The 24,505-nt window shown below is 45.5% G+C and overlaps 1 long non-coding RNA gene across 1 annotated transcript; it reads left to right on the top strand.

Annotated features, from left to right (window-relative positions):
• The first annotated feature begins 922 nt into the window (after positions 1-922).
• Positions 923-23,019, top strand: LOC147575333 (uncharacterized). Its single transcript, XR_015242703.1, has 3 exons — positions 923-1,011; positions 21,249-21,409; positions 22,710-23,019. It is a non-coding gene; the product is annotated as an uncharacterized LOC147575333 (long non-coding RNA).
• Positions 23,020-24,505: the final 1,486 nt, after the last annotated feature.

The following is a 24,505-nucleotide window of genomic DNA, read 5'->3' as shown; positions in this document are numbered from 1 at the left end:
CAGGAAGTAGGTGACTTAAACAACAGAACGTATTATTGCCTCACAGTTCTGGAGGCTAGAAGTGCAAGATCAAGGTGTCAGCAGGGGCTGGTTCCTTCTCAGGGCAGTGAGAATCTGTTCCATGCCTCTCTCCTAGCATGTGGTGGTTCATGAGATGCATAACCCTGGCCTCTGCCTGTAACTTCTCATACCATTTTCCCTGTGTGCGTGTGTGTCTCTGGGTCCAAATTTCCCCCTTTTATAAGGACACAGTCATGCTGGATTAGGGACCCACTATTCTCGAGTATGACCTCTTCTAAATGTAACTGATTACATCTGCTCTGACCCTATTTCCAAATGAGGTCATATTCTGAGATACTGAGGGTTAAGGCTTCAACATCTGAATTTTTTTTTTTAATTTTTCTAAATGTTTTTATTTATTTTTGAAGGAGAGAGAGAGAGAGAGAGAGACAGCATAAGCAGGGGAGGAGCAGAGAGAGAGGGAGACACAGAATCCGAAGCAGGCTCCAGGCTCCGAGCTGTCAGCACAGAGCCCGATGCGGGGCTCGAACCCACGAACCGTGAGATCATGACCTGAGCCGAAGCTGGATGCTCAGCCGACTGAGCCACCCAGGTGCCCCTTCAACATCTGAATTTTGGAGGAGGGCACAATTTCACCTGTGACTATAGATAAGCGGAATCTTGAGATAAGTCAGGTTAAGTAAGATTAAACAGATTTTTTTTTTCTTTAAGGCCTCTGTGGAGGTTTTACAACTTAGCTGCAAAATTTCTCACACCCTTCCTGTTGAGAGGTGGGGACTTTGTCCCTTCCCCTGGAATCTGAGAGCTACAGAGTATGGTGGAAGTGACTTTGTGTGACATCCTAGGCTACATCATAAAAGAACATATACCACTTCAACCTTGTTTCCTGGAACATGGAACCACCCTGTTCTGAGAGGCACAGGTATACTCCCTGGCCAGTAGTCCCAGCTGAGCCCACCCTTCTAGGTGTCCTGCCAAAGTGCCAGACAGGTGAGTGCAAAGCTACCTGGGAACTGCGTCTCCCGGCTGTAGCTGTTACAGTTCCAGCTGTTAGAGGAGGCGGCAGAGGTGAAACCCCAGCCACGGTGGAGTAAAGACGGATGGTCCCCTGGCACCTGGGTGGCTCAGTCGGTTGGGTGTCCGACTTCGGCTCAGGTCATGATCTCACCATTCATGAGTTTGAGGCCCACGTCGGGCTCTGTGCTGACAGCTCAGAGCCTGGAGCCTGCTTTCGATTCTGAGTGTCCTTCTCTGTCTGCCCCTCCCTGCTCAGACTCTGTCCCTCTCTGGTTCTCAAAATAAATGTAAAAAAAATTTTTTTTTAATTAAAAGATGAGTGGTCCCTGCTGTGCCCTGTCTGAATCCTCAGCCACAGAATTAATGGGCATAAAAAAGTTAAACCACTAAGGTTGGGCTGTGTATTGGTGTGGGTCTTCTAGAGAAACAAAAACGATTATATACATATATATATATATATATATATATATATATATATATATACGCACACACACACACGTATATACAGTATATATACAGGTGTGTATATATATACTTTATATATACATAAAGTATTAGTATTATAAGGTATAAATTATATATAAGTATAAGGTATGTATATAAGGTATTAGTCTTATATACTACATTATATATAAGGTATTAGTCTGGGTGCTTTAGATAAACAGAACAATAACATATTAACAATATATATATTTTGAACATAATATATTATGTTCAAAATCTGCAGGGTGAGCTGACAGACTGGGAACTGGAGACCCATGGAAGGGGTGATGCTGCAGCCTGAGTCCCAAGGCAGTCTGTGGGCAGAAGTCCCTTCCTCAAGGGAGATTGGTCTTTTTTCTCATAAAACCGTCAACTGATTGAGTGAGGCCCACCCGTATTATGGAAGATTAATTTGTTTTACTCAAAGTCTACTGATTTAAGTGTTAATGTCATCTAAAAAAAAAACACTTCATGGCAACGTGCAGATAAGTGTTTGACCAAATACCTGGGTACTGTGGCCTAGCCAAGTTGGCTCATCAAAATAACCATCATTGGCTGGTTTGTTTTACAGCAATAGGTAACCAAACCAGCCTGTAACAGCCTCCTGCCTGTGTTCTGTGACTTTTCAAGTGGGTAACAATATGCCACATTTTCCAATTTTATTTGGTTAAACTTCCCATCCTCCTTCCCTCTCCCCCTGTTTTTTGTTATGTGTGTGGGTTTTTTTTGTAACAGAGACCTTTTGGTGTTCTCCAGAACACCTCTTAACAAGTTTGAGTGTAGGAGTTAAGAGCAGAATCAGGTTCAATTCTTGACTGTATAAGTTCCTAGCTGTGTGACCTTGATCAATTATTTAACCTCTCTGAGCCTCCATATCTTCATCCATAAAGTGAAATAATCATACTGGCCTCAGTGTTGTCGTGAGGAGTAAATTAAATGAGCCACGGAAAGGGCTCAGACCAGCAACTGGACACACGGATTTTTTATTCATTCATTCATTCATTCATTCATTCATTCACCAGCAGGGCCCAGATTTTACCGGTTTGTGATGCTGCTCTTCTTTTTAAGGCCTTAATTGTGATGCTCAGGCTTTCATCCCACTCCGTTTCTAGAAGCTTCTCTCCCTTCCAGTTTCTCTTTCTTCCTTTCTATTTCCACCCCCTCTTTTCTTTTTATTTTCCTTTGTAAAATCAGGTTCCCCCGTCATCCCCCGGGAGCACATGCATGTTTCACAAATTCATCTTGTTTGTCACTTCAGCCAGTGCGGCTCTCTGGACCACTGCTTCACATTTCCCATGAGGCACCGCTCTCTCCGCTTCAGCTCCCTTCCTTCTGCCTCCAGCTGCTGCCGCTCTGCCCTCTGCGTCTCCCCTCCAGCACAGGACAGACCTTGCTGCCCATGGTGGCAGCAAGAACAGGCTGCAACTTTTATGCTGACTTGACTGGATGTTCCAAGACTGAATGTTCCATGTACCTCCTAGAGGTAACACGCTCAGAACCCACCGACCCAACTCCATGGGCATTTACAGAGCTCCCCCTACCCTGTGAGCATTGCCTGCATGGGAGTTCACCCCGCCTGCCTCCCAGCCTAAGGTTCGCCTTTCTTTTGTTTTGTCTTTTCTTTTTTCTTTAAATTCAAGTTAGTTAACATACAACGCAGTCTTGAGTTCAGGAGTAGAACTCAGTGATCTATCTCTTACATATGACACCCAGTGCTCATCCCAAAAAATGCCTTCCTCAATGCCCATCACCCATTTAAACCATCACCCTACCCACCTCCCCTACAGCAACCCTCAGTTTGTTCTGTGTATTTAAGAATCTCTTATGGTCTGCCTCCCTCTCTGTTTTTATCTTATTTTTCCTTCCTTCCCCTATGTTCATCTGTTGTGTTTCTCAAATTCCACATATGAGTGAAATCATATGATACCTGTCTTTCTCTGACTGACTTATTTTGCTTTGCGTAATACCCTCCAGTTCCATCCATGTTGTTGCAAATGGCAAGATTTCATTCTTTTTCATTGCTGAGTAGTATTCCATTGTGTGTATATGTGTGTGTGTGTACCACACCTTCTGCACAGCAAAGGAAACAATCAACAAAACTAAAAGGCAACTGATGGAATGGGAGAAGATATTTGCAAATGACACATCAGATAAAGGATTAGTATCCAAAACCTATAAAAAACTTACCAAACTCAACACCCAAAAAGCAAATAATCCAGTGAAGAAATGGGCAGAAGACATGAATAGACACTTCTCCAAAGAAGACATCCAGATGGCCAACAGATACATGAAAAGATGCTCAACATCCATCATCATCAGAGAAATACAAATCAAAGCCACAATGAGAAACCACCTCACACCTGTCAGAGTGGCTAAAATTAACAACTCAGGAAACAACAGATACTGGCGAGGATGTGGAGAAAGTGGAACCCTCTTGCACTGCTGGTGGGAATGCAAACTGGTGCAGCCACTCTGGAAGACAGAATGGAGGTTCCTCAAAAAATTAAAAATAGATCTACCCTACGACCCAGCAATAGCACTACTAGGAATTTATCCAAAGGATACAGGAGTGCTGATTCATAGGGACACATGCACCCCAGTGTTTATAGCAGCGCTATCAACAATAGCTCAACTATGGAAATAGGCTGCCTTTCTGCATCCTCATTGCCTGACCTCATTCCAGGATGTCTGTCAGTCAGTGGGAATTTCCATTCCTTTAAGGGGGGCCCACCAGCAGATGGTGGGCCCTTTGCTCTCTGCTGGACACTTAATATTGTTATTGTACCTTTTTCCCCCTAGGCTGAGGTTAAGAGAAATGAGAGTGAGGTCAGGATGACATTCCCACATTCTAGCCTATGTGTGCCTACAGGACTGTGCTATTACACGCTTGAAAAGAATCTCAAGGTCAACCTTCCTCCTCCCATTGGATGGTTGGAGATGAATTTGTCCAATGCAGTAGCCATAGCCTCCTGTGGCTATTGAGCACCTGAAATGTGGCGAGTCCAAACTGAGACGTGGTGTAAGTATAAAACACATGTGAGTTTCAAAGACAGTACTAAAAAATAGGATGTCAAAATTTCTCAACAGTGCTTATATTGATTACATGTCAAAAGACAATATTTTTTGTATATTAAATGAAATAAAATATCTTACTAAAATTAATTTCACTAATTCCCTTTAAAAAAAAAGCGTGGCTCTTAGAAAATCTAAGAATGCATATGTGACTAGTGTTATATTTGTATTGGGCAACCGTGTTGCAGAAGGCACTGAGTAGAATCTGGGGCATATTCAACAGCTTCCGGATGAAGAAGCCTCTGAATAACAGAACTAGGTAAGGAAGGGAATTTGCTAAGACCCAAGGAAGTTCTAGGGATCTGGGGCCACTCTCCTAACCTGGCCGCCACCCCCCACCCCCGAGCCCTCCCCTCCCCCTCTCAAGTGCAAGTGCTTCCATACCTGGAATGCTCCCCCATCCTCTCTGCCTTCCACCTCCACGTGGCTCCCTCCTTTTCTTTTCTTCTAGAGTTAGCCCCTCCCACTTTCATCCCCTCTGAGAGGTTTTTCCTGACTCCCCAACTCCTGCTAAAGATGTCATCCTGCTAAAAATATCATCCTCAGAGGCGCCTGGGTGGCTCAGTCAATTAAGCAACCGACTTCAGCTCAGGTCATGGTCTTGCGGTTCATGAGTTTGAGCCCCACGTCGGGCTCTGTCTGTGTTGACAGCTCAGAGCCTGGAGCCTGCTTTGGATTCTGTGTCTCCCTCTCTCTCTGCCCCTTTCCCATTCATGCTCTGTCTCTCTCTCGCAAAAATAAATAAACATTAAAAAATTTTTTTAAATGTCATCCCCAAAGTGCCCACTCAACCCTACTATTCTCTTCCTGACATTTCCTTCCAAAATTCTCTTGCTTATTTAATTGTTTATCATATGTGTTCCCAGCTAAAGTATAAGTTCCATGAATACAGAGGTCTTGTCTATCTTGTGTCTTCTCATGCCTCAGAGTCTGGCACAAAGTAGGCTTTCAAAAAAAATTTTTTTTGATGAATGAATGAATGAATGAATGAGTGGAAAACATGAATTCTCATTGTTCAGTTTTGAAGCTTTGTGTGAATTTGCAATTTAATCTTCTCCTCCTTACTCCAAGACTTCAGCAAAGTGTACAGACATGTTTTGGGTGAGTGGATTCTTTTTATGTGTGGCAGGTATGGAAAAGGGCTGAGCTTCACACTGGAATCAATGTTGTATTGAGCAGTGAAAACCCATATGGCAATAGGTATCCAAAATGAAGAATGACCATGGTAGCAGAAGCCCCAGCAACGTGCAAGAGTCTGGGCGGGCAGGGGCGGGGGCAGATCTTAGGAGTCTCTTAGGGCTTGAAGTGAGACATGAGCCAACCACCTGGCTTGACATCTTCCTCAAAGGATGTTGTATTAGTTTCTAGGGCTGTCATAAATAACAAAAAACTAACAGTAAAAAGAAAAAACCCACCACAACTAAGTGACTTCAACAACAGAAACTTAATGTCTCACAGTTCTGGAGGCTAGAAATCCAAGATCAAGGTATCAATATAAGGTTGGTTTCTTCTGAGGACTATATGGGAAAATCCATTCCATGCTTCTGTCCTTGGTTTAGAGATGATTATCTTCATGTTCACATGACATTCTTCCTGTATGTGTGTCTGTGTCCAAACTTCTCTGTCTCATAAGGATATCTGTCATATTGGACTGGGCTCTTAGCCCAGTCTAATGACCTCACTTTAACTTGATTACCTCTGTAAAGACCCTGTCTCCAAATAAGGTCACATTCTGAGGTCCTGGGGGTTAGGACATCACCATATAAACTGGGGAGGAGGGGGAATAACACAGTTCAGCCCATAATAGATGCTAAAGGACAACTTCCAAGCTGCCCCAGGAAGATTGTCTTCTACAATCTCTACCCCAGCATAATACTCTGTTGGTCATCCATTGTTTTCATCTGCCCAGCATCCATCTCCCATCTTCTGGGTACAGCACCTAGAGTTTTCTTTGGGGACTCACCCACCTGACATCCTTATTCTGTATGGTTCAAATAGAATTGGTCTTATACTCCATATACAGCCTTGGGCATGTGACCCAGATCTGGCCAATCAGTCTATTTCTTCCTTCCCTCAGTGATTGGTTCAAGTGTGGGCACATGATCAAAACTGATCCAGTGGCACTCAATTCTAGGAGTTGATAGGTTGGAGACTTGAGAATACTGGGGACCTTCTTTCCCAAGGAAAAGAAGCCAACAGAGAAACACAGGTGAGAGGAGGTATAGAGTGAGCCTGAGCTCAGTGACATGCTTGAAGCCCCTGCATTGAACTGTACCTGAACATAGCTTTAATGGTCACCTTTTCAGTTACAGGAGCCGGTACGTTCCTTTTTTGGCTTAATGCCATTTCAGTGTGAGTTTAAATGATTTGTAACCAAAAGCCAATGAAACGTCACCTCCTCCCTGGTCCTGTCTGTGTGCCTTGGTCATCCTAGGTGGCCCACAACAGGACAATTTCACCAGGAAAAGAGAATTTCTTTCAAGCTTCCTGCATTGTCTCCACAGAGCCTGGTTTAAAGCCCCAGTGGAGATACTTAAGATTGGCCGAGGAGAGCAAGGAGCCAGGGTGGTGAATGTGTGCCAACAAACAACTCAAGCAGGCGAGAGAGACTCTTGGGGTTTTATAATTATGTGAAAAAAAACCCGAGATTTCTGTAAGGCAGGGGGTCAGCAAATTAAAATTCTCCCAGGAGCTAAGGGCTTCTGAATGCTTGTTTCTGATAATCTTGTTTATATCCTGGGGTAAATAAATCTGTCTTTTGTTCTGTGTTATTCAACTCTCAGCACTGTTTGTAATTAAAGGGGTGGAGGGTGGAGACATGAGTGAGTTCTTTAATTGGCTCTGTTCTGGGTGACAGGGAGTAAGAAACAAAGGCCCTCGTGGGCAGGAGTTGTGGGGGGGTGGCCTGCTCTGCCCTGGGAAATGGTGATAAAACCCTGGGCAGCTGGTGATCAAGTGGCAAAGGGTGGAAATCCATCGTCATTAGCGTGATCGATGAGCCCTGGCTGAGCCTCTGCCAGTCTGTGCTGGGGTCCCCCTGAGACACAGAACCAGAGTGAATGTCTGGTTTCAGAAGTCACCCCCGTGCCAAGAGGTAGAATACCTCTCCTGGTGGACTTATTAATCACCCTCCGCTTTCCTTCAGCCGCGTCTCTGGGGGGTGAAAGGGATGACAAGGTAAACACACAGTCCTACTAGATGGTCAGCTAAGCCCCGCTTGTGACACGATAGAAAAAGGCTAATAAGCACAAACGATAATAACAGATACGACAGACACAACGGCTAACGGGTGTCGTGCACCTTCTGTGTGCCAGACCTGATGTTGAGAGCAATACCTACATGATTGTTTTTCTTTTCTTTTTGGTTTCTTTTCTTTTGATGACTTCTTTCAGTGCTCTCAGGAATTCTGTGTTACTGGCATAATCATCTGCATTTTGGGGATGAAGAAATTGAGACCCAGAGAGAGGTGAAATAACTTGCCAGGGGTCCCCCAGAGGATGAAACTCGTATTCATAGCTAACATTATGCCTCTCTTACGCCTTCAGGGAGCTCTGCTCTGCGTTTCTCTAGCTTTTCTAACTCTTTGACCCAGTCTTATACTCTCTCCGAGTCTCAGAGTCTTATCGGTAAAATGGGGATAAGAACACGTTGATTTTTTATTTATTTGTTTATTAAAGTTTATTTATGTATTTATTTTGAGAGGACACTTTGAGTAGGGGAGGGGCAGAGAGAGGGGAAGACAGAGAGAGAGATAGAGAGAGAGAGAATCCTAAGCAGGCTCCACACTGCCAGCACAGAGCCCAAGGTGGGGATCGAACTCACGAAACTGCGAGATTATGACCTGAGCCGAAACTGACAGTTGGATGCTTAACTGACTGAGCCTCCCAGGCTCCCCAAGAACACTTTTATACAGCAGGATGCTTGGATGCAAAGAATGGAAACAGACACTGGTTAACTTAAGCAACCATGGAATGTTCTGGAAGGATATAGGGGAGCTCGTGGAACTCTTGATTTCTTCTGGTTTTGTGGAGGGAACAGGTCAAGCTTCTGCCAGGAATCACCCAATGGAGGATTTTCCTCCAAGAAAGGGTGTTCAGATGTTGAATAGCCAAAATTACCCTCCCCTGACTTTCTAATAAGGCTGTGTGGTGATGGATGTCTTTAGTATCAGACATGGCACACAGTAAATGCCCAGTGAATGGTAATTATTATTATTCTTATTAATAATAATATCCAGAAAGATGCAGCTCAGTCTGTCTCCATGTCTGCTGTATCAATTCTGGGCCGCTTTTCCTGTGGGATGATTTAGATGTCCTTTATGAACAGAGATATAAACGAAAGTAACATATCCTCGAGACAGAAGGATGCTGGCATGTCTTCAGATTGGTCACTAAAGCGTGTCCTAAATTGGGAAGAAATCAAAACAGATTGCATCTAATTTCTCACTGTTCCAAGCAAGAAATTACCTTTTTAAAGGAAACACCATGACTTCCAAGCTGTTTGCAAACAGTTTTTGTGAAGTGTCTTGTCTTGGGCTTAGCTTGTTTTTCTTAGTTAGATTATCCCCATGGGGATAGCTGGGTTTTTCAGAGACAAGAGGCACACGGAATCCACTTTTCTCACTTCTTCCTCATGCTATTAGGTATGAGGGGGAGCCCCCACCCCCCACTCCCCACAGGTAGCTGATGAGTTATTACAGGGAAAGCATGGGCTTTGGAGCCAGAGACTTGGGTTCAAATCCTGGATCTGGCGTTTCCTGCTATATAGCCTTAGGCAAGTCGCTTTACCTCTGTGGACCTCCGTTTCCTCATCTTAAAAACGAGGTAATCATTGGGACGCCTGGGTGGCTCAGTCAGTTAAGTGTCCAACTTTGGCTCAGGTCATGATCTCATTCATGGTTTGAGTTTGAGCCCCACGCTGGGCTCTGTGCTGACAGCTCAGAGCCTGGAGCCTGCTTCGGATCTGTCTCTCCCCTTCTCTCTCTGCCCCCACCTCTGCTTGTGCTCTGTCTCTGTCTCTCTCAAAAATAAGTAAACATTAAAAAAAAAAGAGGTAATCATTATTTACTTCCTAGAATTTGTAGTGGCCTACAGTAACTGTTGTTTTTGTCCAAAGCCGCCGCTACCCCTGTGACACCTTTGCAGGAATTAGAAAAAGGCATCCTTTCTTCCAGCAGATGTACTGGGGGCCAGGGTGCATGGCTGGCTGAGCAGAGCACAGGCAGGATTTTATTTCCTACTTAACCCCTCAGCTGGCACCCTTGTGCAGCATGAAACCTGCCCAACTGTTCATAGTGCCTTATTTTTGTCCGCTTATTAAGCTTTTTAAACTTTTCTCCTATGAACAGACACAGACCTCTGGTCAAAAGGATGAGAACATAACCCAATTCTGGCCAAATCATCTGACCACAAACAGTGATTGCTGCAAGAGAGAGGCATGCGACCTAAACAGTCCAACCAGAGTTTTCCCTGGGAACCAATATACACATGCTGGGAGAAAGTAGCATTTTATACCTATTGGGAACGTGGCAGCCATGTTCCTCTTCATATGGAACAGGCCTGTCTATAGTAGGAGGAAATGGGACCAATAGGCAAAGACAGATAGATAGAAGTAAAAATGAGACATGAGAGAGGAAGTTTCTGGAGCCTGTTGCTGACCTCAGTTCTCCTCTTAGTTACATGAGCCCAAATAAGTCTATTTTTGCTTAAGCTAGTGTGGGTTGGTTGTCTGACCCTTGCAAGCAAGACCGTCCTGATAATTGAGGAGTTGTTCTAAGATGTATTGTGTACGGGAAAAACCCTAGCTCATGGGGCACTTCATAAATAATAGTTGTTCTAATGGTCACACCACACCACATGAAATTCCCACCAGTTTGCTTCTTTGGAGTGAACAGAAAAAAAAAATGCTTTATTCGATTTGGCTTGTCAGATATTGTCACCAGTCCTTGAGCACATGCCCATGACAGACATCAGTAACTCATTAGTGGAAACCATGAACTGATAAGGCTGTGGTGTTTTTCAGTTGTTGATTATTTTGTTTGGTTGTTTTGCTTTGCCTGGGAATGGTCTCAGAGTCCTGCTAACAGGTGCTCCAGGCGGCGGCTGCTAATCATTTGGAAATGAAATAGGAGATGAAACCAAACATTTTGATTTTAGGCAATTTGTGACAAAATCCATGGCAATTCCTTTTTTAAGCCTCCAACTCATGGAAGCACGCCAAAGGAGGTGAGAAAATGTTGCTTTAAATTAATGCCAGAAAATAAGGGGCTCAGAATAACAGCACCGAAGCCTCGATGGCTAATGAAGTTTGGCAGAAGGTTTTTGTGAGCGTGTGTAGGGCACCTGGGTCAACAGGCAAGCGAATTCCTAAAGATGTAAGACGAGATTAGCTCAGCTCCACCATTGTGTCCGGGGCAAATCTCACTTCCTCGTGGGATTCTGGGGAGGCAGAGGGGGTCTTGGTGAATTTTCCAGCCAGAGGAAGGCTTTGTGGTGGAATAGAAAAAGAACAAAATAAAAGTCAACAAAACAGAACACTCCAGATTTTTCTGCCCAGCTTAGAGAAGTCCAAGATCTACCACTGACCACTGAGTATATTTGGCCATTGAGGGATCAAATTTGATACTAGAGAGTGTAGATGGATATTTTATTTCAGACACACCTTACATATTTTTTTTAATTTTTTAATGCTTATTTATTTTTGAGAGAGAGACAGAGTGCAAGCAGAGAAGGGTCAGAGAGAGAGGGAGACGCAGAATCCCAAGGAGGCTCCAGGTCTGAGCTGTCAGCACAAAGCCCGACATGGGGCTCGAACTCACCAACCTTGAGATCGTGCCTGAGCTGAAGTCAGATGCTTAACAGACTGAGCCACCCAGGGGCCCCCACCTTACATTTTCTAATGTGTTTCATTGTAGTGAGATGCAGAATTTTGATTGGGTGCTTAGCAAGGGTTTATTTTTCACCATATTGGTTCCTGGAGAAGCACCTGTTTATGTAGCATAAAAGCACAGACAAAAAGCTCTTAATAATTGCTTTCAATTACTGATCACTTACTGTATGCTGAGGTTTTTATGCACAGGTTATATTTAAGTTTTTTAAAAAACTTATTTTGAGAGAGAGAGAAAGAGAATGAGTGGGGGAGGGGCAGAGAGAGAGAGAGAAAGAGAGAATGAATCCCAAGCAGGCTCCATACTGTCAGCACAGAGCCAGATGTGGGGCTCGAACTCAAAAACCTTGAGATCATGACCTAAGCCAAAATCAAGAGTCGGATACTTAAACGACTGAGTCACCCAGGCGCCCTTATTTTTAATCCTTACAACAAACTTGACAAAGCAGCATTTTAACCCCAATTTTACAGATGGAGAACTTCTGAGATTTAGAGTGGTTACTCTTCGCCAGCATTTGAAGGCAAGTCTTTCTCATGTGATGTTCTTGCTATTTCTGCCGTCATGTGCCACGTGGCTTATATCGTTCTTTCAAAACAAATTATAAAAGTAAGGCAAAGAGTAGGGATGTACATAAAGTAAAAGAAAAACAAAAAACAACCCCCCCCCCCGAAGACCTCCCCTCATTAACTAGGTCTTCTCATCCCTATTTCCCAGAGGTAACCTATAGCACTAGTTGGGTGTATGTCTTTCAAGATCTCAGATAATGCCACAAATAATACATGTGCATCATAGGAAAGTCAGAAAATGCAGATAAGCAGAAAGAAAGATAAGGTGCCGAAACTCAGAGATAACCGGGGAGAACCCTGTTGATGTATTTCCCTCCTGCGCTGTGTGTGTGCTTGCGCGCATGCGCGTTTTCAGAAGCAACCCTACCTGTCACGTGACCGGTCCCGTGGGAAACACAGACGAGACTCCTCCCGAGGGCCCACAGTCTAGTGGTAGCAGAAGAGTTGCGGCCTTTTCTTTGCCATTTCAGGGACTTCTGCCTTCGTTTTTCCTGTCGGGCATGACAATGGGACGGGAGGCTCCTAAGAGGGGTGGAGTGTGGACAGTGTGCTCACTTCCTGCGGGTGAGGTCACATGTGAAGTCCTCACAGCCATTCTATGATACTGTTCCCATTCTACATATGAGGGGACTGAGGCTCCGGGAGGTCGCACAGCTCTAAGTGGCAGGGCGCGAGTGCTGTTTTCCCTGCCACTCAGCCCTCACCTGCTACAGCCTTCCTGGGGTGGTCAGCCCCTATCCACAGAGAAGAGGGGTGAGTCCGTGACTGCAGGGCTGTGGGAGGGATGCGGGCCTGTGGAGGTTCAGAAGCAGCCTTTAGAACTGGGGAGAGCTGGATTTGAATCTCAGCTCTGCCTCTTCCGATCTATGTGCCCTTGGGCAGGTGAGTTCACCTCTCTGGGCCTCAGCACATCTGTTAAATGGGGACCGTTACCCTGCTTGCCTCTTAGGGTCACTGTGACGGTTAAATGGGCTGGTGTCCGTGAAGTGAGCCTATAAACTGCTCAGCACAAAGCAAATTGCTCAATAATCAGTGTTGCTGATTGTTGTTACTAGGGGTGCTTCTGGGAAGCCTTTGATTCAAGGACAGTTACCTCTCTCTGATAGGATGAGGTGACACCCCCTCCCCGCCAGGGGCTGTGGCTCTACTTTTGTGTCTGATTGCCTTTGGGCACAGGCTGCTGGCGCCACTGTTCCAGGCACTTTGCAAGAAACAAAACCTGGTTCTGGCTTTGGGCTTCTGTTCCCCCGGACCTCTTCATCTGAAATCCTCTCTTTTCTCTGCTTTCCTGATACCAACCTGCCTAGCGCCTGACACGGGGGTTTGACACTCAGTAAATGATTGTTGAAGATTGAATAAATGATGGAAACATGAAAGGGCTGGCAGATAGAAAGAGGCAGCTGGGGGATGTTGAGAAACTCACTTCTCAGGGCTGGAGGGCCATCTGTGTGTAATGAGGATAATAATGCCCACCTTGCTGGGTTCTTGGGAGGGGTGAGTGGATGCCATATACAAGGTGCAGGCACAGCATTCAGACAGTGGTAGCTGCAATTGTTACTTTCTCTGACCCTCCTTTTTCCTTCTCTGGGCACTTTCCATGCCAGAGATGCACTTTGCCACGTGGGGTTGAGTCGGACAAGGTTGAGTTGAGTCGGACAAGGGGTAGGCACCCTTTTCTGTTCTGATCACTCCCTGATGCTTAGGAGAGAATTAGAGCACTTCTACTTGGCAGCCAGCTGCTTCACTTTCACGGCCCTGTCCTGCTTCCTTTTAGCCTTGTCCCTAACCATTCCCGCCCACACACTCTGTGGCCTGTCCTCTCCACTCCTCTAAAGCACTCTGCTTCCCTTCCATGTTCTTTCTGTAGCTTAGAGTTCTGTTGGTTCAACAATGTGAAGATTAATCAAAGGAAACCTCCTTAAAATGGAGTCAGACGGCCAGCAGGGGGAGCTCTCACACCCTACTACTTAGAATCAATTGCAGACCCAACAGAAAGAGAGTCAGTTACAAGTGATAGTACTTTACTATCCTAAAGGAGGAAGAAAAGTTCTCTCCTCCCTCAGCAACAGCCCAGCCAATGAGAGACAGTCACAGCTCAGCCAATGAGAAGCTAGTACACTTCGAACCCCCAGTTTACTCCAATGGACTTTTTGTTTACAACAGCCCTTCCAACTACCGCCCCCACCCCTCACCTTCTCCTCTATAAAAGAGGTTCCTTTCCTTCCTTCTGGGCCCTTGTTTGTGGTTTTGCCATAGCCTGCTTGTCTGGGATTGTGATTCTCTCCTTTTTTTCCAAATAAACCCATTTTTGCTGCTAAAATAACTGACAGTTTAATTTTTAAGGTTAATGAGAGCAAAAACTAAACAGTTGGGGTATTTGGCCAGAATTCACAAAAAGTGTCCAAGTTGATCAGTTTTGCTTAACAGAGCAAATTTGATCCAATGGAGTCTGGACAGAAAGTTGGCCAACAACCACAATGGACTGGAACCACAGATTTCCTCCGTGACACAGCAGGGGTCTGTGGAAGCAACAGTGTGACTAACCTGAGTTCTCTGGCCATTCACCCATTCTCAGAACAACCCTATGAGATAGGACGTTCTCACTGGCTCCATTTCACAGATGGAAGAGCGGAGGCTCAAATAAACTACGATGTAGAAAACCGACCTGGAGAAATTTGGCTTGAAACAAAAGATGCGTCTATTCTCTTTGACATGTGGGAAGCACGTGAAAATGTTGGGTTTGCCCCATTGGGAACCGGGATGCTAAATTTGATTTTAGCTGTAAAGCTGAAGTGTCATGCAAGATTACTTTCCCTCAGGACCAACTGGAGGCAGAATTAGAGCATGAGGAGACTGCAGAAGGGATCTTCTTATCTGATAATGAAAAAGTATTTTCGGCTCTGACAATGTCTGTGGACTGTGTCACTAAGGATTTTTACCAAAAATGGGAAACGTCTTTTGAGTAGATGAAAGATCTGGCCATTTTTGCACTGAATTCTATAAGAGAACCAGAAATGTCTGAACACAACGGTGAGGAAATGAGACAATGTCAATAGAAAATAATGATGATGGCAGCTACCGTTCTAGTCACTGGAACCAGCACATTAAATATGGTTCTGTTTCCCTCCAACTGGGAGGTAGGTATTTTTATCTTCATGTTTCAGATGAGGGAGCTGACCCTCAGAGAGGTGAAGTGATCTACCCGAGGTCACACAGCTAGTAAGTAGCAGAGCTAGGATTCAAACCAGGATTTGTGTGAATTTAAAGCCCAATCTCCTTCTGTATCCAGCCCTAGGCTAGATTCCTGGGATTCAAATGCCAAATCAGATTCCAAAGTGAAATAAACATTGCTAAGAGAGTCAGTCAAAATAGAGATAATGTAGCCTCTGTTAACTAAATAGCCAATTGTGTAGTAGATAGTTTGACTCTCTCAGCACCAGTCATAATTCTTTCAAAACAAATTAAGCAAACTTGTGGTTTTTGCCTTGATGAGCCTTCACTCCCCTCTTGGAAGGTCTGTCCATTCTGACTCCTGGCTTGCAATCCTGAAGACCCCAAATAAATGCTTTTGGTTGCTTCACAGACTCCTCCTGGTTGACACAAAAAGGACTTGAGACCCCGTCCCTGCCCTCAAGGAGCTCCTGTCCTGCAGAACAAAGAGCTATAGCTCAATGAAGAAGTTTCCCGTGGATCCGTGATGCATGCGTAGAAAAAGCACATCTCCATCGCTTTCCAGTACGAAAGAAGGCTGGAAATGCACAGGTTGTGTGTAGAAATCCCTTTGTCTCAGTTCTGATTTTATTTTGTCAGCACCTGCCTGGGATCTGAGCTCCAGGGGAGCAGTTTGCCATGTGCTCTGATGCTGCTGTCGGCGGCAGCCAGTCCTGGCTCCCACCCCCACTGCCCTCCTCAGTCCATCCTGAGGTTTAGCTTCAGGAAGAATAATGAGCAAGCCTCCTTCTACAGTTGCTGTCCAGTGGGAACCAGCAAGATGCCCTCCCAGGAGCTAGCATCATGAACACAGCAAACGTAGCCTACCTGGGCCTGATGCCCCACAGCAGTGGTGGGGTGCAGGGACCCCTCATGTTCTGCTTGGTGACACAGACCCTGGTCTCTGTCATTCATTTCCTCCCACTGGGCCAGGAGCTGGTACAGCCCAGGGCTGATCAGCAAGTTTTAACACCCTGGAAGTTAGCTCTGACAGCCTGAATTCTGGTTTAACTTTCACCCAGGCACCCAGCTCATAATGACAAGACCTGCTATTTATTAATACATTTCAGATGCTCTCGATATACAACACCTGATGGATACTTTCTCTAAATAACCTGTACAGTGAGGGGCGCCTGGGTGGCTCAGTCGGTTAAGCGTCTGACTTCGGCTCAGGTCATGATCTTGCGGTTCGTGGGTTGGAGGCCCGTGTTGGGCTCTGTGCTGACAGCTCGGAGCCTGGAGCCTGCTTCGGATTCTGTGTCTCCCTCTCTCTTTGCCCCTCCCCCACTCACACTCTGTCTCTCTCTCAAAAATAAATAATAAAACATTTTTAAAAATTAAAAAAAAGAAAAATGCTCTGTCTAGTAATGACATTCCCTCTGGCTTTGGTTATTCACGGTCCATCTCTATGGCCTGGGTGCTCATCATTCCTCCAGAGGGCCTTGTTAGGCAAAGCATCTTTCAAATATCCCCAGGTCAGCACTTTCTTTCTCTCTTCTTCCCCAAGGAAAACGCTTTGGTGGGAGAAGTGCTGCCTCTTCAGCCTGCCTGTGTCCCTTAGATCCCTCAGGCACAAGTCAGACTCCAGCCTGTAGGGCTTCCAGTCTTCAGAGGACACAAATCATGCTCTCGTGTGTCCCTCCTAAGCTCCTCTCTCTGGGCTTCCGGTGAGGGAAACACAGCCCTTCTTGCCCTATGGGGCTGGGGAGAGATCAGTGTCATTCCATCCATGCTGTCTAATGAAAGCCCCCTTCCAATTCCCTACTCTCCCGGAACTTGGTGAGAGGCTAAGGGTCATGAAATAGTTTGCCACCCCTGTTGGAGGTCTAGCACCTCTCTTTGGAACATGGGAACACTGGCACCTGCTGTTCCATTCTTGGCTTGCTTAGGGGATCCGGTCCAAATTGGGACAATGCATCACCCACCGGCAGAAGTTGTCAGAACCCCATCAGGACTTACCACATCAGAGCGGAAAGCCCAGCTTCCCTCCGCCTGTATCAGCATCCATGTGCCTGGGGACTTTCTCTGAAGATGAGGAAGGCAAGTCTGCCCACTGCCAAGGCAGACCTGAAGCTCTAGGCAACGAACAGCCCTCAGCAAATGACTGATGGGAGTCGGTTTTAAAAATTTCCAGATCCCTCACTAAGCTAATTCTGAGACCTGTGTTCTGCATGGATCCCGGAGTTCCCCATGGGATGAGTTCTGGTGCTCACAGTGCTCTCTGGCTTGATCACCACGAATACTTCCTTGGCTTCTTTCTCTCCCCGTTTCCTCCTCCCACTTCCCCTCCATCATCTCCCAAAGAAACTGCTTGCACTCCAGTCCTTGTAATCCTTATCTCAAAGTCCCTTTCTGGTGGAACCCAAGCCAAGACAAAAGTCCTGTTATGCATATGATACCTCCAGTATCACTTAGCACAACCCTGAGCCTCTCCAAGCCTTGCAAGATAGATGTCTTCTTTTCTCTATTGAGGAGGCAGAAGACCCTAGGAGTGAAGTGGTTTAACCGTCAAACATGGCAGGACCGGTATTCAGTCTCAAATCCATATTTCTCCAAAAGCTGCTCTTTCTGCCATACCATTCTGCTCCCTAGCAGCTGACAGCCATTCCCTCTACCCAGTAAACCACAGTCCTTTAAGTGGCCACCCCTAGCCTCAAAGTACGTTCAGTCTAGCACACTCTTAATGTTCACAACCTTGCTTCTGAACCATTTGCCCGAATGCCACTCTTCAGTCCCCACTCATCCTGCTCCTAATCTTCCCAACTTTTCACCTCAACTTGCTGTGTTGGGTACTGTCTTCATGGCCCTTGTCTGTGGTCCACCATCAAGTCCCACTGCATAGACTCATATTGAGCAATACTCTTCCCAGTTGGACTGAGCCCCAAGACTCCCGGCCATGGCACTGTCCATTGCAGATGCTGTTCTGGTTGGTTCATATCATGGCTGTCCCAGTAAGTTGTCTTTCCTCTGTGTCCTAACAGTCCATAGCCCTATCTGAAGCAAAATGAATTGTCATCCATTGCTCAGAATTAGAAAGCACATCCAGAAAGTCGTGCGTGCACGCTAGCTGAGCAAACCTGAGTGCTTATCAAGAGAAGTTGGGTACCGCTGCTGGGAATCGCCTAAGTGGGAAGATTTTAATTGTTTCCAGGCTCATCGCATCCACCTAATTTCCTCTAACGAGCACACACAAAGCAACGAGGAGAGGTGCGGGATTGGATGGCAATTCAATGCCTCATAATGCCAGATGAATTGCAGCGCCTGCTCCACGGTATTGCATTTGCCGATGTCTGGGAGACAGTCTCCATGGATGCTAATTCAATTATGCTGAAACATAGAAGGAAATTGTCAGCTAAATTGCTACCACGCTACCAAGCTGCACCTAGCCCACGTCTCCAGTGCTGTTTCCTGCTGATTCAGCAGCAGACGGCCCTTCAAGTCTGAGAATGACCAGGGGCTGTGTCCTACCAGCTATGGCTACTTGGTTCTTCAGGCAAACATCCCATCTTAGACCTCCAAACAGAGGGAAAAAAAATTTGGTGTTTTTGTTCATCTTTCCCTTGCTTCCTGTCTCTCTCGAAACACCTCTTGTTATTTATTCGTCCATCCTCTTAGCAACTACAAAAATGTGTGACGATCTTGATCGAGCACCAGCTATGTGATCGGCACTACGCCAAGCGCTGAGAGCATAGCAGGTAACAAAATGGCCAAAACTTCGTGTCTTCAGGAGTTGATAATCGCGTCTCACCTTCTAAAGAGGTAGGCTGATTTTCACTCTCGAGGCCTTCTTTGCTCTCTGGGATCTAGGTAATGGGTGAATGCAAGAACTCAAAAGAGACAGAAGGGCCAAGTTAGTTATAGGAGAAAAGGCTACATCAAAAGAGAAAGATGGTGAACACCAGCCCCTGGCTTGGTTAGGTTTGGAGAGTTTAAAAAGTTGACCAAATAGAGGAGAGGACTTTGGTGGGAACAGCAGTGGGGAGAAGAAAGTAAATTTCAAGTTTTGCTTTGTTTTCTGGAGAGAATGCCTCTGGGCTCCGTGGTATTTTTTAATACGAGTTTCAGTAATTCAGTAAATGCAGTTTTCAAGTTGTGGGTTTTTTTTTTTAATAAAAAGAAACAATCCGTCAACAAATACTTATTGTCTACTATGTTCCACGTATGACAGATGCAGGCTTTGCTTTATCAGGCTTACAGTTTGGAGGGGAAGACAGACAGACAAACATGGGATAGGTACACCAGAGGGGGGTGACACTCTATTTGGAAAGACAGAGAAGGTTTCCTCGAGCACATGAGATTTGTGTCCAGCCCTGAAGGATTAGGAGTTTGTCAGGTAGAGAAGAGGGTGGGGTGTATGGATGGTTCCAGAGCCAGGTGACCTGCTTCTGCGGAGACTTTCCAGAATGGAAGAATACCATTCACTTGACCATAGCTGCCCCATCAAAAGAAATAATGCTTCTCCATCAGATTCTTCCCAACACCTAGTTGGGAAAGCAAAGAAAATCACATTTTCTCAGGTGAATGTCTACAGTGGGGACATGAATCTGTCTCACTCCCCCATGAGCTGCAGCTCCCTTCACGAGCTGCCCCCATTGTCAAGGAGCTAAAGCTGATGAGGCTGGGCCAGTGGAATGACTTTGCTCCTCAGACTGGCTGTCTGGCTGTCAGAATGGGGTTTTCTTTGCATGGGGTTCTATGCTATGGTGGCTTCAGGGCTGAAGCAGGACAGCCAGGCTTTACATGGGCTACATTTATATATAGGCACCTGCAATGTACCCAATTCTGTGCTGAATATTAGGAAACAAAGGCTAAGAGCCCATATGGTTCGGTTCTTGCCGACATCAGGTAAAAAGGGCTTCATGAGGGAGAGTATGGTCCCGTAAAAAGGCATTCGCGATATCTTCCTGTCCTAGAAGCTATGACAGTATTATAGCCAGCTCCCAGAGTCCCCTGGGGAGGTCAGAAAGACTTCAGTTGGGGCATCGGCTGCATCAAGTAATCGCGGTGTGACCTGAGGCAAGTTCCTTCTCCTGCATCTACATTTTCTCCTGTGTAAAAATGAGGATTCTGACACCCACCTCGATGGACTACACTGAGGATTTCAGATAACCTATGTGTCACCATCCTGATGAACAAGTGGGATGTGATAGAGTTGCAAAAAAAGAAGCCTTCCTTTTTTCCACACTGATGCCTGGCAGTCATTCTCACCCTCAGGATAGTTCCGTCTCAGTAATTAAAATGCCCATTCTTAAGTAATGGTTTAAAATCTGGGTCGAAGCTTTCCCCCAAACCAACCAACTGTAAAAGAGACCCTTCTGAAGTTGGAACAAATTAGCACACTGACTGAATTAGTAGGTGAAATTGGGGGATTCTTGTTAACGGTGTCATGGTAAATTGGGTACGTGGAAATTCGTGCTGAATTCCTAAAGATGAAATAGTGTGATGTCTGAGATTTGCTTTTCAACAACTGGGGGCTTTGGGGGAACGGATTGGGGCATAAGTGAAACAAGAATGGCCACTTTTATGTTATTATTTTATGTTATTATTTCTTTTACTTTCGGAAATGGTCGAAAACTTCCATGATAAAATGTTTTTAAAATGTTAAAGCATCTCCACTCAGCAACCACATATGGTTGGTAGGTTGCATAGCACATAGGACATGGGTAGTGTTCATATTGTAGACACTAGAGATCTGTGTGTTTATTATAACAGACTTTTGGCCAATGGCGTGGTGTGTAGCTGTAATGAATTCAGTGTGTGTGGAAGCAGACTTCTATGATGACCCCTAATTATCTCCCTCCTGATATTTATACCCTATGTGATCTCCTACCCTTGGGGTTGGACCTAGTGACTTGCTTCTAACTAATACAATACATTCAAAGTCATGGGATGTCACTTCTGAGATTAGATTATAAAAGACTGACTTCCATTTGGCTGACACTCTCCTCTTTGCTTTTTTTTTTTTTTTTTCTTGCTTATTCTGATGATACAAGCTTCCATGTTGAGTTATTCCATGGAGAGGCCCAAGGAATGAAGAGTGTGGCCTCTGGCCAACAGCCTCCAACAACCATGTGAGTGAGCTTGAAAGTGGATCCTTCTATAGTCTAGTCTTCAGATGAGATCACAGCCCAACTGATACCTTGACTGCAACCTGGTAAGAGATCCTAAGCCAGAGGACTCAGCTCATGTGCCTAGACTCCTGACCCATAGAGACCAGGCAATCATAAATGTTCTTTTAAACCACAAAGTTTTGGGAAAATTTGTTATACACTAACAGGTAACTGTTAGAGTATATTAGAGCAAATTTCAGACAGATGGAGGTAAAGCTTCTTTCAGGTGGCATCTTTTTGCTAGTTCAAAGGCATAGTATTTGTGGGGGTTGGTAGCGGCTCTGTGTTTCCTCTTACTCAGCTCAGGCATTGGGGAGGGAGGTTGGCTTCCCTATGTCTCTTCCTCCTTCCTGCTTGCTGTCCAATGGCCTCAGGGAGCAGAGGGGCAATTGACGAGGGCAGGAAAGAACTTCTGTGGCTAGTACTGTCACGGTTTGGTGTTGGCACAAACTGCTTGGCAGGTATTTAAAGTTCTCTGTGTTCAGCAGGTGTTCAAAAGTCTCTTCTTTGAGGTGCATTGTGGATTCTTTGGCTCCCCCTCTACTGCCTTCCACGTGGCACAGTACCCTGACATGGTGGGGATTCTTCAGTTTCCCCCTGGCCTTCCCAGCTCCCATGCCAAGTGGTAGACATCAGTGCCTCCCTCTGCGTCTTTTGGGCAGAGGGAGCTCCTTTTAACATGCCTTCATCTCAGCAGATGCCTTTATCTACTCGACTCATGGGAAACACATACATCTTTGGCACCTGCTTCCACTGCTACCCCTTCCCCTCATCCTGTAATCCTGCTAGGCTCTAGCCACAGTCTGCTAATCTGTACGTTCTTCAGGTCTGAGTCAGGCTGGTCCCTCCAGACTCCAGGAAACACATAGCAGACTCAAGCTACCTACTGAAAGTTCCCCTCACAAGACAAGGGTAACTGCCTCTCCCCTTGTCAAGTGGGGCAGAGAATCACCTCACACTGGACTTCTCCCTCCAAGAATCCTCTCCCTGGTTTTCAACTCAACCTTTTCATATCCTGGAGGTGGGTGTTGGACCAAGGGTTACAAAACGAGTTTCACCTGGGGAATCTTTGCAAGATTCTTGCTCTGAGATGTCAGGTGTTTGAACATCTCATCTTACTCTTGGGCTTTGGCTGAATTCAAGACCCAAAGCGTCCCAGTTTAACATCCTTTCCTACACATAAAACAGACCTCGAGTTGCTATTCAGTAATGGTGCTTGTTATTTATATTTTGTTGTGGGACTGCTCTGATGGACCCAATCAGTGTTCTTCCTGTAGCTACTCTCTGCCACGTGACTTTGTCATCCCTTCTATCAGCTAAGTTTGTTTTTGCTTTGACCAATAGAACACAGCAGAAGTGACGCCATGCCTTTCCCATGCCTGGGCTCAAGAGACCCTGCACAATAATGTTGGCCGTTCTCTTAGGACCCTCCTGCTGCTCCATGCACAAACCCGTGGGTAGGATGAGAGGTCGTGTGGAGAAATACTGAGTCAGCCCAGTTGCCCCAGGCAAGCGAGGCAGCCCAACCAAGAACAGCAAAATGCCACCTACCTGACCACGGGGACATGTATGAACTCAGCCATACTCAGCTCAGATGACTGGAAGTGCCCAGCTGACCCACTGACATGTGATTAAAAATTGTCATGATATGCCACTGAGGTTTCGTGGCTGTTTGTTATGTGGCATTACGGTGGTGGCATTATAGCTGATACAATTGTACTGGGTTAGCTAATGAGGGTGTCGTGTTGGAGAAGGATCCCCTCAAGTACTAGGTGACAAAGCTGACTGCCAGCTGGCCTTGTCATCCTCTCTCCCAGAGGAAGAGTGTTTTCTTTCCCTAGACATACGCAGCTCCAGCCCGGATAGATTCCTCCTGGGCTTGTCAAAACTTTCCAGAACACGGTACTGCAAACAGGTCTTCCTTTGGCAGCTTGTTAGGATAATTGAAATGTGGGTGGAAGCTCATTAAGCTTCCCCTTCGTCAACATTCTTCCTTCCAGGCCCGGGGAAGCTGCGAGTTCTGTCACATCCCATTAGCACCGTGTCTGGGTGGTTTCCACACCTTTCCAGGCAAATCAAACACACGGGGTCCACATTCAAGGGAAAATACATTTATTGCCACAGAGAGGGGTATGTTTATGGAGATTTAAAAATACATCTGGCTTGGATGGATCATGAGAAAGAGAGTGAAAATACCTAAAAAATGCTTGGGAGGCACAAGGATTGCAGGTTGCTCTTGTACATATTAAAAACCTGACGTCTGAAGTCTCTTCTGGACATCCCTAAGTCCCCTTCTAGCCTCGTCTCCTGTTGGGCCCCTACAAAACCCTATTTTATTAAAAAGGATTTCAGAGGCAAAGATATGTGTGTTTACATCCTGACTGGGCCATGGTAGTAATAGTAACGATGATGTTAACTTTAATTGAGCAAGTTTTATTTGCCAGGCTCTGTGCTAAAAGTTTTATACAAATAATTTCATTTAATCCAGGACAGGAAGCTCCCTGAGGTCAGAGACGATGCCCAGTTTGTTCTCCTGAGTATATATCAAGCATGTAACATGATTCTTGATATTAGATGTTCAATAATGTTGAGCAAACAAATGAATGAATGACAGTGCTGTGGGGTAGAGGTAATTACTCCCATCTTTAAAAGATAAAGAGGCTGAAGGATCCATAACTGACCCAAGCTCTCATATCTAGTAAGTGGTGGAGGGACCTTAGGCAGGAAGGCTCCTTTCTTCTTTGTTTTGAATGTTTATTCATTTTTAAGAGAGAAAGCATGAGTGGGGGAGGGGCAGAGAGAGAGGGAGACAGAAGTTCCCAAGCAGGCTCTGAGCTGACGGCAGCGAGCCCAATGCAGGGCTCGAACTCACAAACCCTAAGATCATGACCTGAGTATAAGCTGGATGCCCAACTGACTGAGCCACCCAGACACCCCTAATGTTTCCTTCCTTCCTTCCTTCCTTCCTTCCTTCCTTCCTTCCTTCCTTCCTTCCTTTGTCTGTCTTTCTTTCTCTTTCTTTTCTTCCTTCCTTCCTTCATCTTTCTTTCTTTCTTTCTTTCTTTCTTTCTTTCTTTCTTTCTTTCTTCCCTCCTTCCTTCCTCCCTCCTTCTTTCTTTCTTTCTTTCTTTTCTTCCTTC

Source organism: Puma concolor, chromosome D3, assembly GCF_028749965.1.
Source record: "Puma concolor isolate L17-30 chromosome D3, mPumCon1.1.hap2, whole genome shotgun sequence".
In the NCBI taxonomy this organism is placed as follows: domain Eukaryota; kingdom Metazoa; phylum Chordata; class Mammalia; order Carnivora; family Felidae; genus Puma; species Puma concolor.
The sequence above is the reverse complement of the archived record's forward strand: the minus strand, read 5'-3'. Positions and strand labels throughout refer to the sequence as shown.